We start from the raw sequence: 14,810 nt of genomic DNA, 5'->3' as shown, positions 1-14,810 counted from the left end.
TATTACCTAGTCCTGTAGTATTACCAAGTCTTGTAATATTACCTCATTCTTTAGTGTTACCTCATTCTGTAGTATTACTTAATCCTGTAATATTACTTAGTCCTGTAGTGTTACCTAGTCTTGTAGTATTACCTAAACCTGTAGAATTACCTTGTCTTGTAGTATTACCTAGTTCTGTAGTATTACCTAATCCTGTAGAATTACCTCGTCTTGTAGTATTACCTAGTCCTTTCGTTTTATTAAGTCTTGTAGTATTACCTACTTCTGTAGTATTACATCGTCCTGTAGTTCTACCTCGTCCTGTAGTATTACCAAGTTCTGCAGTATTACCAAGTATTGTAGTATTACCTAGTCCTGTAGTATTACCTAGTCTTGTAGTATTACCAAGTATTGTAGAATTACCTAGTCCTGTAGTATCTAGCCATGTAGTATTAACTAGTTCTATAGTATTACCAAGTATTGTAGTATTATCTAGCCCTGTAGTATTACCTAGTTCTGTAGTATCACCTACTTCTGTATTACTACCCCGTCCTGTAATATTACCTAGTTCTGTAGTATTACCTAGTCTTATAGCATTACCAAGTATTGTAGTATTACCTAGTCCTGTAGTACCATCTAGCCCTGTAGTATTAACTAGTTCTGTGGTATTACCTAGTCCTGTAGTATTACCTAGTCCTGTAGTATTACCTAGTATTGTAGTATTACCTAGTATTGTAGTATTACCTAGTCCTGTAGTATTACCTAGTCCTGTAGTATTACCAAGTCTTGTAGTATTACCTATTCCTGTAGTATTACCTCGTTCTGTAGTATTACCTAATCCTGTAATATTACTTAGTCCTGTAGTGCTACCTAGTCTTGTAGTATTACCTTTTCTTGTAGTATTACCTAGTCCTTTAGTTTTATTAAGTCTTGTAGTATTACCAAGTCTTTTAGTATTAACTGTAACTACTACATGGGTTAGTAGAGAGAGGTGGTGTTTTTCGTACATGGGAATACCCTCTCTGTGCCTGACTTTCTCCTCTAGATGTCATCAGTCTAGCACTGAGGGCAAAAATGATGAGAAAGTAAAGAAACCTTTTTTTAAACCCAAATCTGCAGTCATTTGATGCATAACAACAGGATTCGGCATTGGGAGGGTGCTGCTCGTGGCATCACTTTCACCCACACATGCCAATCACACCAGCAGCACAGGGAATGGGCAGGGATTGCCCCTGTGTGTTGAAGGGAAAGTCCTCTGCAGCCAGGCCAGCCTGATGAAGCAAGTCCCTACTAACCAGAGGCGGGTAGGAGATCGGCGATCGGCCGCACATCCTGTTCCTGTTTATCGTGTTACTTTTGTTTTGACCCCGGAGTTCAATACGCATTTAATTCTTCACGTACCGGCTGCACATTGGGCGTAATTTCTCCAAGAGTGACCGCTGTGATGTCATCATCTTCTATATCACCATCGGGAGAGACAATGGAACATTCCGCCATGTTACTTCTGGTGTGTCGGCCTTGAGGAAGAAACCATAAACAGGAATGGGGGGGGGGGTTGGAAAAAAAAAAAAAAGAGTAGAATTTATTCAATAATCATAATTTATTCATAATCAAATCAGCAACAACATCTCATTTCAAAGTTCCCTAAATAATGCGTTTCGGCAAGAAGTCTTGATCACAGCACAGGTGATCTGTGCTGTGATCAAAGCTACTTGCCGATTTCTTGTGTGGAAAAAAAAAAGCTACTTGCCGAAACGCGTTAGTCCCTTTTTATACTAATTATCATGTAAAACAATAAGGATATTCATATGGACTTCGGAGTTGCCGGCCCTACTCTTTGTTTTTAACTACTATTGATGGCTGGAGGACATTTCAGCCAGAGCACCCGATTTTGGATTTTCACTTTTGACTCACAAGTGGTTCCTCCGCTGTGAGCACTGCGCCCGTTCCTATTTTTTTCCCTGGTTGTAAACCCTTCCCGTATACCCGGTGAAGTGAATAGCCTCAGGTGATACACAGAGATTAAACAAATCCTCCTACACCTACATAAGTTGTACCTGTTTACCTGCAGTCTTTTCTTCTTTACAGCCTTTCAGGATTTATACAGCTTGTCTGAACTTTCAGAAAGCAGGGAGCGGTGAGCTGAAGTCACACTGCAGAGCTCAGGAAAGAGAGCACTGACAGCTGATTGGAGGGAAGGGGCACACCCCCTTCACACAATACACAGGAACAGAGCTTAGGCTGTCAATCACAGGCTATGTGTTGGAGATCCCTCCCCTGTCACCTTTTAACCTCTTGGTGTCAGGAAAAATTGTCACAAGTGATTCATGGTGATAGCAGAGGAACGAAGCAGCAGACAGAAATTACACTTAGTGCTATGAACTAAGACACACTGAGTACACACTATAGCAGGATATGCTTTGTTTATATTTCATGTCTGAGGTTTACAAACACTTTAATAGCCTTGGAGTGATTTCATAATCCACATTTTATTTCTTAGGTAAAAAAAATACATTGATAGGGGTGGGTGGGGTTGTGTCTGGGGATGAGAGTCGCTCAGATGTTGATCTGATGAGCTCTGTTGCCCCGGGGGACATATGCCAACTTGATCCCGTAGCATGGCCATTCTGATGCCACATACACATGACCGGACTTTCCGGCAGAAAAGGTCAGACGGTTTTCCTGACCGAACGGACTTGCCCACACACGAATGGACCAAAGTCTGCTCATTTTGAAGGTGATGACGCAAGACGGGACTAGAAAAGGAAGTTCAATAGCCAGTAGCTAATAGCTGCGTCGTATTTGGTCCATCGGACCAGCATACAGACAAACTTTTTTCCCAATAGAAATTTATTCCGTCGGACAGATTTGAAACATGTTCTATTTCTAGGTCCGTCTGAAATTTTGAAGAAAAAAGTCAGATGAAGCCCCACACACGATCGTAATATCTGACGGAATGATTCCGTCTTACCTTTTCTGCTGGAAAGTCCAGTCGTGTGTACGTGGCATGAACCCCACACAAGCTTCCTCTGAAGGTGCAGCACTTCAGTGCTTCCTCAGCCCCCAAGCCTCTCAAATATGGGCGACAACCACAGCCAAGTTGGGGCCCACACGCCACGCTGGTGCCCCCGGCCCGTCACGTGCAAGGCACGGTTTCCCCACTAGGTGACCTGCAATCCCCATTACCATTGACTACATCAGTGGTTTAACCACTTTGCAGCTAAGCAACGAACCAGGTATGCCACTAGACTTCAAGTGGTTATTACCGGCATGATGCCGGCATTATCCCGGTACCGTTTTTTCAGAGCTGACAGTTCGCTCTTTTGTAAAATAAATCCTAGCAGCTAACTAGCTGCTGGGTTGCTTTTACCAAGTAGCTGGAGAGAACGTCTGTCCACCCCTCCCCCACCCTCCCCTCCGCAGCTTTACCAGAATCTCCCATCCCACCGGGAGTCTTGATCAGCCAGTCGGTGCCACCAGATCGGCTTTGTTCGGCTCTATGATATAGTAACCCGGAAGCGATGACCTGACATCCCTTCCGGTTTACCCGGATGTAAACCGCGCCATTTTTACAAATCAAAAGCATTTGATCACACCGATCTTGGCGTGATCAAATGCTTTTACGGGCAGAGGGACCTGGGGTCTTATAGACCTCAGATCTCTACATAAAGAGGACCTGTCACGACATGACTATCACTGTCACAAGGGATGTAAACATCAGCAATAAAAGTGATCCAAAAAAAAAAATTTTTTTTTTAAATGCCCCCCCCCCCCATAAGGTGAGCGCACCCGTTGGCCCCGCATGCGCAATCACCCCACACATGTGAGGTATCACCGCAAACGTCAAATCATGGCCAGTAATTCTAGCACCAGACCTCCTCTAGTAAAGTCGTAACCTGTAAAGGATTTCAAAGCATCACCTATTGATAATAAAATGTACGTCGCTTGTCGCCGTTTCACGGGCATGCACAATTTTAAAAGCGTGACGCGTTTGGCATCTATATACTCGACGCAACATCATCTTTTATAGTTACAAATTGGTTTGAAAAACTGCTGCGCAAATACCATGTGGCATAAAGAACTGCAAAACCCACCAATTTATTCTCTAGGGCCTCTGCTTAAAAAAAAAGGTATATAATGTTTGGGGGTTCAAAGTAATTTTCTAGCAAAAAATACTAATTGTTATATGAACAAAAAGTGCCAGGAAAGGCCTGGAGCTAAAGTGCTTAAAGTGGAAGTAAAACCATCGATTTAACGTGTCGGGAATGCAACTGTCACATGGGTTGTGCTCTCAAACCATCCAATGGCTGGTGTCATAACAGATCACATGTGCCGCACCATGGCAGCTGAAGATTAACCACCTGCCTACGGGGCCAATTCTGACATTTCTCTCCTACATGTAAAAATCATTAATTTTTTTTGCTAGAAAATTACACAGAACCCCCCAAATATTAGATATTTTTTATTTTTAGCAGAGACCCTAGAGAATAAAATAGCGGTCATTGCAACTTTTTATATTGCACGGTATTTATATTACAGCAATTTTTACATTTTTTGGGGGAAAAAAATAAAATAAAACTTTCCTGCATTACAAAAAAAAAAAAAAAAAAAACTGTAAAGTTAGGCCAATGTTTTTGCATAATGTGAAAGATGATGTTATACCGAGTAAATAGATACCTAACATGTCACGCTTCAAAATTGCACACGCTCGTGGAATGGTCGCCAAACTTGGGTACTTAAAAATCGACATAAGCGACGTTTTAAAAATGTTTACATGTTTTGATTCACAGAGGAGGTCTTGGGCTAGAATTATTGCTCTCGCTCTAACATTCGTGGCGATATTTACATGTGTGGTTTGAACAATCGTTTTCAAATGTGGGCGCGACTTCCGTATGCGGACAGGGGCGCTGTAAATTTTTTTTGTTATTGTTAATTTTAACTTTTATTTTTCTAGTTTGATGCTTTCTTTTTACCTTTTTTTTTCTTCATTTTTTTGATCACTTGTATTCCTATTACAAGGAATGTAAACACCCCTTGTACACACGATCGGACATTCCGATCGAACCGCGTTGTCGGATAATCCGACTGGGTATGGGCTCCATCGGACTTTTTCCGTCGGAATATCCAACCGACAAAGTTTTAGAGCTGGGCTATAAAACTTTCCGACAACATGATCCGATCGTGTGTAGAGAATTCGGATCGGACAAAGTGCCACGCATGCTCAGATCAAATTCCTACATCAAAGCTATTGGCTACTAGCCTGAACGTAGTCCAGTCGTAACGAAATAACGTCATCACGTTACGTACGATCGGATTTTCCGACAACTTTGTCCAACCGTGTGTATGCAACACAAGTTTTGGACAAAATCCGATGGATTTTGTTGTGGGAATGTCCGACCATGTGTACAAGGGCTTATAAGAATAGTGCGTGGCAGGTCCTCTTTACAGTGAGATTTGGGTTCAATAATGCCGCATACACACGACCAGACTTATGTCCGACAGACCTTCGAAGGAGTTCTGCCGGAGTTCTGACAGAGTTCTGACGGACTTTCCGAATGAGCGGACTTGGCCACACACAATCACACCAAACTCCGACGGATTCGAACGTGATGACGTAAGACTGGACTCGAATAAGGAAGTTCATAGCCAGTAGCCAATAGCTGCCCTAGCGTCGGTTTTAGTCCGTCGGACTAGCATACACACAAGCGGATTTCTCGGTAGGAACTGGGTCCGGCAGAGTTCTGGCGGAAAAATTTGAAGCATGTTCCATTTCTAAAGTCTGTCAGACTTTTGCGAATCAAAAGTCTGTTGCAGCCCACACACGATCGAATAGTCTGACGGAATCATTCCGTCAGACTTTGGATGTTGAAAAGTCCGCTCGTGTGTACGGGGCTTAAGTCTCCACATCTCACCTCTAGGCTGGGAAGCATAAAATCAAAAAAAAAAAAAATGATCCTGGTTTCAAAGTTGAGGCAATGCAGAGGCCGGGCGTGACATCATAACATCGCGCCCGGCCTCCGAACAATCATAGAGACTTTGGGGAATATCTGGCCTGCCAGAAGTCTCTATGGTCATCATCCGGCGCCACTCTGTTCCCGGGTTGAGCCAGGAGAAGCACCAGAGGTCGGCGGAAGGGGGCGCCCTCTCCCGTCGCCTGTTACAACTTCTCAGAATTTCTTATGGTGAAGGGAATCTCCAGCTGAAAAAGAAGATATCTGAATGATGCCTGCAGTTACAGGCATCAGGCATCATTCAGATACCACCGCTCAAAGTCTGTGACGTCATATGATGTTGGGCGGGTGAGAAGCGGTTAAACAGAGGCCAAGATGGCAGCTTCCTTGGCTGAAAACTAAAGGAGGATTTAGTTCCGCCTCAAGCCTTTGACCGACCTGTAAGGAGAGCCGGAATCTAAGAGAGGCTGATGGCTCCTGTCTACTACTACTACTACTACTACTACTACTACTACTACTACTACTACTGTCTACTGACAGAGGAGGGGGGAGAAGAAGAGATTGTTGTAGTGACTGAACAAGGAGGATCTGGCACTCTTCTCTGGATTTAGTGTTTATTACTCACCTGTGCTGATCTCCGGGGGAACTCTTTCCTCCTTACACGGCTTGTCTCCCCTCACCGTCTTTTCATCTTCTTCATCTTTGACTTCAACTTTGATAGTGATCAGATTTTCATCCTAAATAATGCGGAGCCAATCAAATGATATAAAGTTTGAATAGCATCAATGATAAAAAAAAAATAAAAAAATAAACCTGCGGTATGTAAAGTTACACAGGATATGGTCTTTGCACAAGCCAACATACAAGTCATGTAAAGCCTTGGCTACTTTGTTTCTCTCCACAAATGTAGACTCCTTATGTTATTTCACGGCCCCTCAGATCCACCTACTTGAGACTCATCTGAGGTGGTCTGATCTTCCAGCGTGGAGTCCCGGCGAGAAACAGGACGGGGACATCTCTCTGGGGTGTTTCTGTTGTCGGATCCATCTGTAGGAAACACAAAGAGGCACAAATGTGTGATCATATCACTTCTGGGATATCTGTAGTCTGGACCATGAAAAAATACAAAGATTCAGGATAAGCAAAACAGTGGTCGGTTGCAAGTTATCAAAACTCTTTGTTGACCTTGGTGACCATTGTCATTGATCCCCTGCTCAGTAGTAACCCCCAGCTCTGCTGTTCCTCTGGTTTGCTGATCCCCCTCTCTACAGTCCCCGTTCACCTCCCATTATATTGCTCCCATGCTGCTCACCGTGTGTAACCATCTGCTAGTTTCTCCTACTTGGGTCCCCCAACTCTGCTGATCCCCCGCTCAGTAGTAACCCCCAGCTCTGCTGACCGCTTACTCAGTAGTAACCCCCAGCTCTGCTGTTCCTCTGGTTTGCTGATCCCCCTCTCTCCAGTCCCCGCTCACCTCCCACTTTATTGCTCCCATGCTGCTTACCATGTGTAACCATCTGCTAGTTTCCCCTGCTTGGGTCCCCCAACTCTGCTGACCCCCTGCTCAGTAGTAACCCCCAGCTCTGCTGATCCCCCGCTCAGTAGTAACCCCTAGCTCTGTTGTTCCTCTGGTTTGCTGATCCCCCTCTCTCCAGTCCCTGCTTACCTTCCATTATATTGCTCCCATGCTGCTCACCGTGTGTAACCATCTGCTAGTTTCTCCTGCTTGGGTCCCCCAACTCTGCTGATCCCCTGCTCAGTAGTACCTCCCAGCTCTGCTGATCCTCCGCTCAGTAGTAACCCCCAGCTCTGCTGACCGCCTACTCAGTAGTAACCCCCAGCTCTGCTGTTCCTCTGGTTTGCTGATCCCCCTCTCTCCAACCTCCGCTCACCTCCCATTATATTGCTCCCATGCTGCTCACCATGTGTAACCATCTGCTAGTTTCTCCTGCTTGGGTCCCCTAGCTCTGCTGATCCTCTGCCACGCAGTACTCACTCTCCCCGCTCACCTTCTGCTATAGTGTTCCTATGTTGCACTTCACATGTGCTGTCTGCTAGTTGCTCTGCTCATCTTCGTACCCCTTCCTGCTGTTCCACGCTGCACACCAGATGTCATGTCTGCACCAGAAACTTCCAGGAATATATACACATGAACCGGAAGTGAGTGCTGATGTCATGTCTTTCCAATGGTAAAGTGGGGTAAATCTTCCTAAGGGCTCATTTATACTTGCTTCAACTTTAACACACATTAAAGTGCCTACTGCTTTAACATGCTTTTTTAATGCTTTGTGATACTTTTTTGAAGCTTCAATGAAGCTTTGCCAATGCCCTGTGTGTATTTATTTTCTATTTGTTTTAAAGAGGCCCAGTAGAACCCCAGCTCAGCAGATGTTCAGCAGATCCCCAACTCATCACTATCCCCATTCAGCAGTTCCGCAGCTTATTAGTACCATCATTCAGCAGATCCCTTGCTCAGTGGTACCCACAATTTTGGTTGATGCCCTTCTCAGTAGAACCCCCCCCCCCCAGATTTGGTGATCCCAAACTCAGTAGTAACCCCCAGCTCTGCTGATCCTCTGGTTTGCTGATCCTCCTCTCTCTCAACTCCCACTATATTGCTCCCACGCTGCTCACCACATGTAACCATCTGCTAGTTTCTGCTGATCCAGTCCCCCAGCTTTGCTGATCCCCTGCTGCTTAGTTATCTCTCTCCTGTCCACGCTCACCTTTCATTATAGCATTCCAATGTTGCACACCATGTGTGCCGTCTGCTAGTGGCTCCGCTCCAGCCCAGACCCCACTCACCTTCCTGCTGCTCCACTCTGCGCACCAGATGTGATGTCTGCACCAGACACTCTTAGAATATATACACATGAACTGTAAGTGACTGCTGATGACATCTTTACGGTTCGCTTGTTGGTTTCCCAGTGCATCCTGGGATATCTCATACATGCAACACCACCAAAACAAGGCGATGTGAACGCTGAATAAAAGCCTCTCAAAAGCTTCATGTGCTGTTAGTGAGTGCTGTCATAGACTTCTATGGAGGTTTTGGAGATGCTTTGAAGCACCAAGAAAGCCACATGGGGTATCATTTTTGAAGCAAAGCAAACACAACATGTGAACAGGACTGTAAGGTAACCACTTTATTTAGTGACAGGGGCTTAGACTGGCATTCAGGGTGTTTTAAAGAGTGTCTGAAGCCACATTTAGAAGCAAGTGTAAGCAAGCCCTAACAGAGGCTGGTGGCTCCTGATTCCCCCATTGGGCCCAAACCTTCCCCTTATTACTGTCTACTTACAGAGGAGGAGGGAGAAGAGATTGTTGTAGTGACTGAACAAGGACAATCTGGAACTCTTTTCTGGATATAGTGTTTATTATTCACCTGTGCTGATCTCTGGGGGATTTTCCTTCTCCTTACATGGGTCATCTTTCCTTGGATTCACCTCCTCCTCTTCCTCCTCTTTCATTTCAACTTTCACAACAATCAGGCCGTCGCTCTAGAGAAGACATAAAACACACCACATATACCTCTGCAAACAGGTCTGATTTACAAGTCAAGACTGAAGTGTACTCAAGACACGTTCCCGACGCAGAATTGATTCTCATGTTTTTGAAATCTGCAACTTATTTTACCTGATAGTCCCCCGTGATCTTCTGATCTTGCTGAGGGATCTCCTGATGTTCCTGTGTGAAATTCCGGGAATACAGATGACTTGGACTTCTCTCTGGTGGGTTCCCATTACTGGATCCATCTGTAGGAAACACACACACTACATCGTTTCTATGTATTTATATCAGAGGATGTGTCTATCTAGGTGGATCCTCAATACTCTTCTCTCCTGAAATGAAAGTCTCCTCTTACCCGGTGATAAGCGGGATGGCCAGTTCTCCATCATGCTAAGTTCAGTCTTGAAAAACCATTGGGCTCTGATCAAAATATATATAAAAAAATATATATATATAAATACAATAGATGTATGCCATTTCTTTTGCCTTAGAGAACAGGACCAAGGAGTTGAACCATCATCTATTACAGGCTTTCTAAACCTTTTAACCCTAGAGCAGGGGTAAGGAACCTCGGCTCTCCAGCTGTTTTGAAACTACAAATCCCATCATGCCTCTGCCTCTAGCAGTCATGCTAGGGTCTTGCAATGTCTCATGGGAGTTGTAGTTTCAAAACAGCTGGAGAGCCAAGGTTCCCTACCCCTGCCCTAGAGGAACCCCAAAAAAAGAATTTTCATGTGTCGAGGAACCCTTACTAAAACCAAATCATTAGGGCCCAATAGGAACAATGCTCCTGATATTGGTGGTCAATAGGAAGAATGTCCCCTTTTAAAGTGGTGTTCAGAATGCCACCCTTAAAGACAGCTAAAAAGATATTTGGTGTCATGCTGCTGGCTTTGTCAAGTGGTGCTAAACATTGAACTCTGTAGGCTTCATCAAATAGGTGGTTCATCAGCCACAGCTCAAGGGAACCCCTAGCAGCTTCTGGAGGAACCCCAGGGTTCCACGGAACCCTGGTTGAGAATGGCTGATCTATTATCAGTTTTCGTATTCTAAAGTGTAGACCAAAGTAGATATCTCCAGGACATCAGCTCTTCCAAAGTCATGCTAAGGTAGTCCTGGGCTAAAGAGAAGCCACATCTCCACCAGAATGTCCTGGTTTGCCATTGGGGCTGTTCCTAGTTGGATTTACCTGGAACTGCTCTGGTTCGAACTATTACTCTATGGGTTTTTGAAGGCAACAAAACCAACTAAAGAAAACCATATGGTTTAGTTGGTTTGGTTGCCTTCAAAATCCCAGATGTTAAGAAGGTTTACTAGTTGCGATTAGGAATGGTGGTAACCTTTTCCCACAACGAAGTCAATAAAATTAACAAACTATTACTCAAGCCACCTCAACTGGAACTACCAGCTCAGAAAAAGACCAGGTCTTCAGAAAGAACCTTCTGGATCTCCAAACTTCTTATCTTTTCCCCGAACGGGCCCAGTAACCATACAGCAAAGGTTGATTAGCTTGGTTTGTGTCCTTGATTCAGCCATCAACGAAAGCAAAATTAATATTTTTTTGGAAATGTTGAAAATGTAACCACTTCAATACCGGCCACTTTCACCCCCTTCTTGCCCAGGTCAATGTTCAGCTTTCAGCGCTGTCACACTTCAAATTGAATTCCCAATTGAAATATTTATCATTTTGTTCACAGAAACAGAGCTTTATTTTGGTGGTATTTAACGACCACTGGGTTTTTTATTTAAAAAAAATAAAATAAACAAAAAAAAGACCAAAAAATTTTATTTTTAATTTTTTATAAAATTTTGCAAATAAGTCATCTTTCTTCATAAATTTCGCCAAAATGTGTTCTGCTACATTTCTTGGGTGAAAATAACCCAACTCAGTGTATATTATTTAGTCTGTAGGAAAGTTATAGAGTCTACAAACTATAGGACATATATCTGAAAATCAATCCTGATGTCCTAATGGTCTCATCTCATTTCTTGAGGCCCAAGAATGCCAGGACAGTACAAATACCAGCTTGTTACCGACCGCCCGCCGCAGATGTACTGCAGCAAGTTGGCTCCTCTGCGTGAATCGACATCATTGTACGTCGAGCGCGTACATGGCGATTTGTGGGCGCGCGCGCCCATTCATGAGCGGGGGAGTTAACCAACGGGTCCGGCGGACTCAATGTCCGGCGGCCACCCACGACTGCTCCAGAGACAGGAAGAACGGGGATCTGTCAGTGTAAACAAACAGATCCCTCTTCTGCCAGGGGAGCAGAGAGAGATCATCTGTTCCTAGTGATTAGGAACAACGATCTGTCTCCTCCTCCAGTCAGCCCAGCCACCATACAGTTAGCAACACCTCCCAGGGAACACACTTAACCCCTTGATCACCCACCCGTGTCAACCCTTCCCTGCCAGTGACATTTATACAGTAATCAGTGGCTATGAGCACTGTATAAGTGACAATGGTCCCCCAAAAGTGTCCGATCTATCCGCCGCAATGTCACAGTCCCACTAAAAATCACAGCCGTTACTAGTAAACAAAAAAAAATAATCATATCCCCTATTTTGTAGACGCTATAACTTTTGCGCAAACCAATCAATATATATATATGCTTATTGCGATTTTTTTTTTACTAAAAATATGTAGAAGAATATGTAGAAGAATACATATTGGCCTAAACTGGATGAAGACGTTTGTTTATTTTTTTATTTTTGGGGGTATTTATTATAGCACAAAGTAAAAAATATATATTTTTTTTCAAAATTGACGCTCTTTTTTTTGTTTATAGCGTAAAAAAAATAAAAACCACAGAGGTGATCAAATATACCACCAAAAGAGAGCTCTATTTGTGGGAAAGAAAGGACATCAATGTTGTTTGGGTACAATGTTGTACGACCGCGCAATTGTCACAGCGCTTCCGGGTTACTAGATCCAAGACGAACAAAGCGTCAGCTTTGTTCGGGTCTTCGACCAGCTGGTGGCTCGGGTCTCCTGGTGGGACGGGGCGGCGGAAGGCGGCACTTGTAATAAAAAGCTGAACCGCATTGGTTGTTATTACAATAAAGCCGACTGACCGATTTAAAGAACGGTACCGGGGTGATGCCTGCAGCTGCAGACATCACCCCGGTACAACCCCTTGAAGCAATATCGGTAAAATCGGTAGGTTTTGTGACTGAAAAAAAAGTGAATGTTGGCCACACCGATAATCGGTCGACCCCTAACAAATACCCCCCCAAATGACCTATTTTTGGAAAGTAGACGGTCCAAGGTATTTAGTAAGAGGCACAGCAAGTTTTTTTTTGTTTGAGTTAAAAAGAGGTTTTTATTTCTTTCTGTAGCCCCACTGGGAAGTTCTTCCCTGACCACCTGTCCTTACTCTGGTCACCGTATGTAAAAAAAAAAAAAAATCGTTAAAGAAAATAATTAATAAAAACTGAAATGTAAAAAAACATAACTTTTTTAAAAAAAATATATTTTTTGTCACAATATCTTGGAAAATGGAGAAATTAAAAAATATATATTTATTTTTTATTTTTTTTACATACTGTCACCAGTGCAGCACAGGGTCATCATATAACTGGTGTGGCAGCCATCTTGGGAAACTGACTGGTGACAGTATGTAAAATAATTAAATAAATATACTTTAAAAATATATATATATTTTTTAATTTCTTCATTTCCCAAAACATTGTGACAAAAAATATATATATTTTTTTAAAATTGAATGTTTTTTTCAATAAAAAAATCAGTTTTTAAGTAAATTAAAAGTAATGTTTTTTTATATTTCAGTTTTTATTTATTTATTTTTTTACGAATTTTTTTTACATACAATGACTCTCTGTGTGGAAGCAGTGGTCTCTCTGCAGAGGTCTGACACACCCCCTGCTGAGTCAAGCTCCCCACTGATTGGACAGTTCTAGATATGACTCAGCAGGGGGGTTTGGAGAGGCCACCATTTCCACATAGAAAGTAAGTATCCTTCTCCACAGTGCGCTGGTAGGTCACAGGCTTTTCTACTCTGGCCCCCTGCCACGTCGGCAAGGCTCAAGCCCCCCACTGATTGGACAGTTCTAGTTTTCTCTATGGGGGAGGGGAGGGGGATTTGACCCCTTTTAGAGGGGCAATTGCTTCCTTACAGAAAGAGTCCTTCTTCACAACTTGCTGGCAGGGCACAGGCTTTTCTACTCATGCCCGCTACTGAGTCAGTGAAGCTCAATCTCCCAACTGATTGCACAGTTCTAGCTTTGACTCTGCAGGGGGGGGGGGGGTTGACCTCTTTAGAAAGGCCACTGTTTCCAAACAAAGAACACTTCTCCACAAAGAGCATACTGGCAGGGCACAGGATTTTTTACTCTGACCCCCCTTCCGCGTCAGCAAAGCTCAAGTCCCCTACTGATTGGACAGTTTGACTCTGAAGGGCGTTGACCTCTTTAGAGAGGCCACTGCTTCCATATAGAGAGCAGTGGTCCTTCTTCACAGCACGCTGGCAGGGCACAGGCTTTTCTACTTATGCCTTCTGCTGAGTCAGAGAAGCTCAAGCTCCTAACTGATTGGACAGTTCTTGTTCTGACTCTGCAGAGAGGGAAAGGGGTTTGACTTCTTGAGAGAGGCCACTGCTTCCACACAAAGAACAAGTATCCTTCTCCACAGCTTGCTGGCAGGGCAAAGGCTTTTCTACTCATGCCTTCTGCTGAGTCAGAGAGGCTCAAGCTCCCAACTGATTGGACAGTTCTTGTTCTGACTCTACAGAGAGGGAGGGGGGGTTGACCTCTTTAGAGAGACCACTGTTTCCACACAAAGAACAAATGTCCTTTTCCACAGTTTGTTGGCAGGGCACAGGCTTTTCTACTCATGCCCCCTGTTCAGTCAGTGGAGCTCAAGCTCCCAACTGATTGGGCAGTTCTAGCTCTGACTCTACAGGGAGGTTGACCTCTTTAGAGAGGCCACTGCTTCCATGCAGAGAACAAGGGTCCTTCTTCACAGCATGCTGACAGGGAACAGGCTTTTCTACTCATGGCCCCAGTTCAGTCAGTGGAGCTCAAGCTCCCAACTGATTGGGCAGTTCTAGCTCTGACTCTGTAGAAGGGGTGGGGGGTTTGACCTCTCTAGAGATACCACCGCTTTCACATAGAGAACAAGTGTCCTTCTCCACAGCTTGCTGGCAGGGCACAGGTTTTTCTACTTGGGGTGTGGCTGCTTTGAACACATTTTATGTTGATGCAACTGGTATGTATTTAGCTGGTGCTATGCTTCTGCTGTGATTTATGTGATGCCCCCTTTGCCCGAGATGAACCCAGGGAAGACTGCAAAATAGGGGTGTTCTCCTACAGAAAGAGGGGTGCTTGACAAGTACACTGCCCCCCCCCCCC

General features: G+C 44.1%; 1 protein-coding gene across 1 annotated transcript in view; it reads right to left on the bottom strand.

The window, feature by feature from the left end:
• The window catches only part of LOC143956160 (uncharacterized), a 482,654-nt gene that overhangs the window by 7,908 nt on the left and 459,936 nt on the right, over positions 1–14,810 (bottom strand). The gene's annotated exons all lie outside the window — the stretch shown is intronic.

Source organism: Lithobates pipiens, unplaced genomic scaffold, assembly GCF_037356315.1.
Source record: "Lithobates pipiens isolate NorthernLeopardFrog02 unplaced genomic scaffold, aLitPip1_a1.2 Scaffold_35, whole genome shotgun sequence".
In the NCBI taxonomy this organism is placed as follows: domain Eukaryota; kingdom Metazoa; phylum Chordata; class Amphibia; order Anura; family Ranidae; genus Lithobates; species Lithobates pipiens.
Note: the sequence above shows the minus strand (reverse complement) of the source record. Positions and strands in the feature narration are given on the sequence as shown.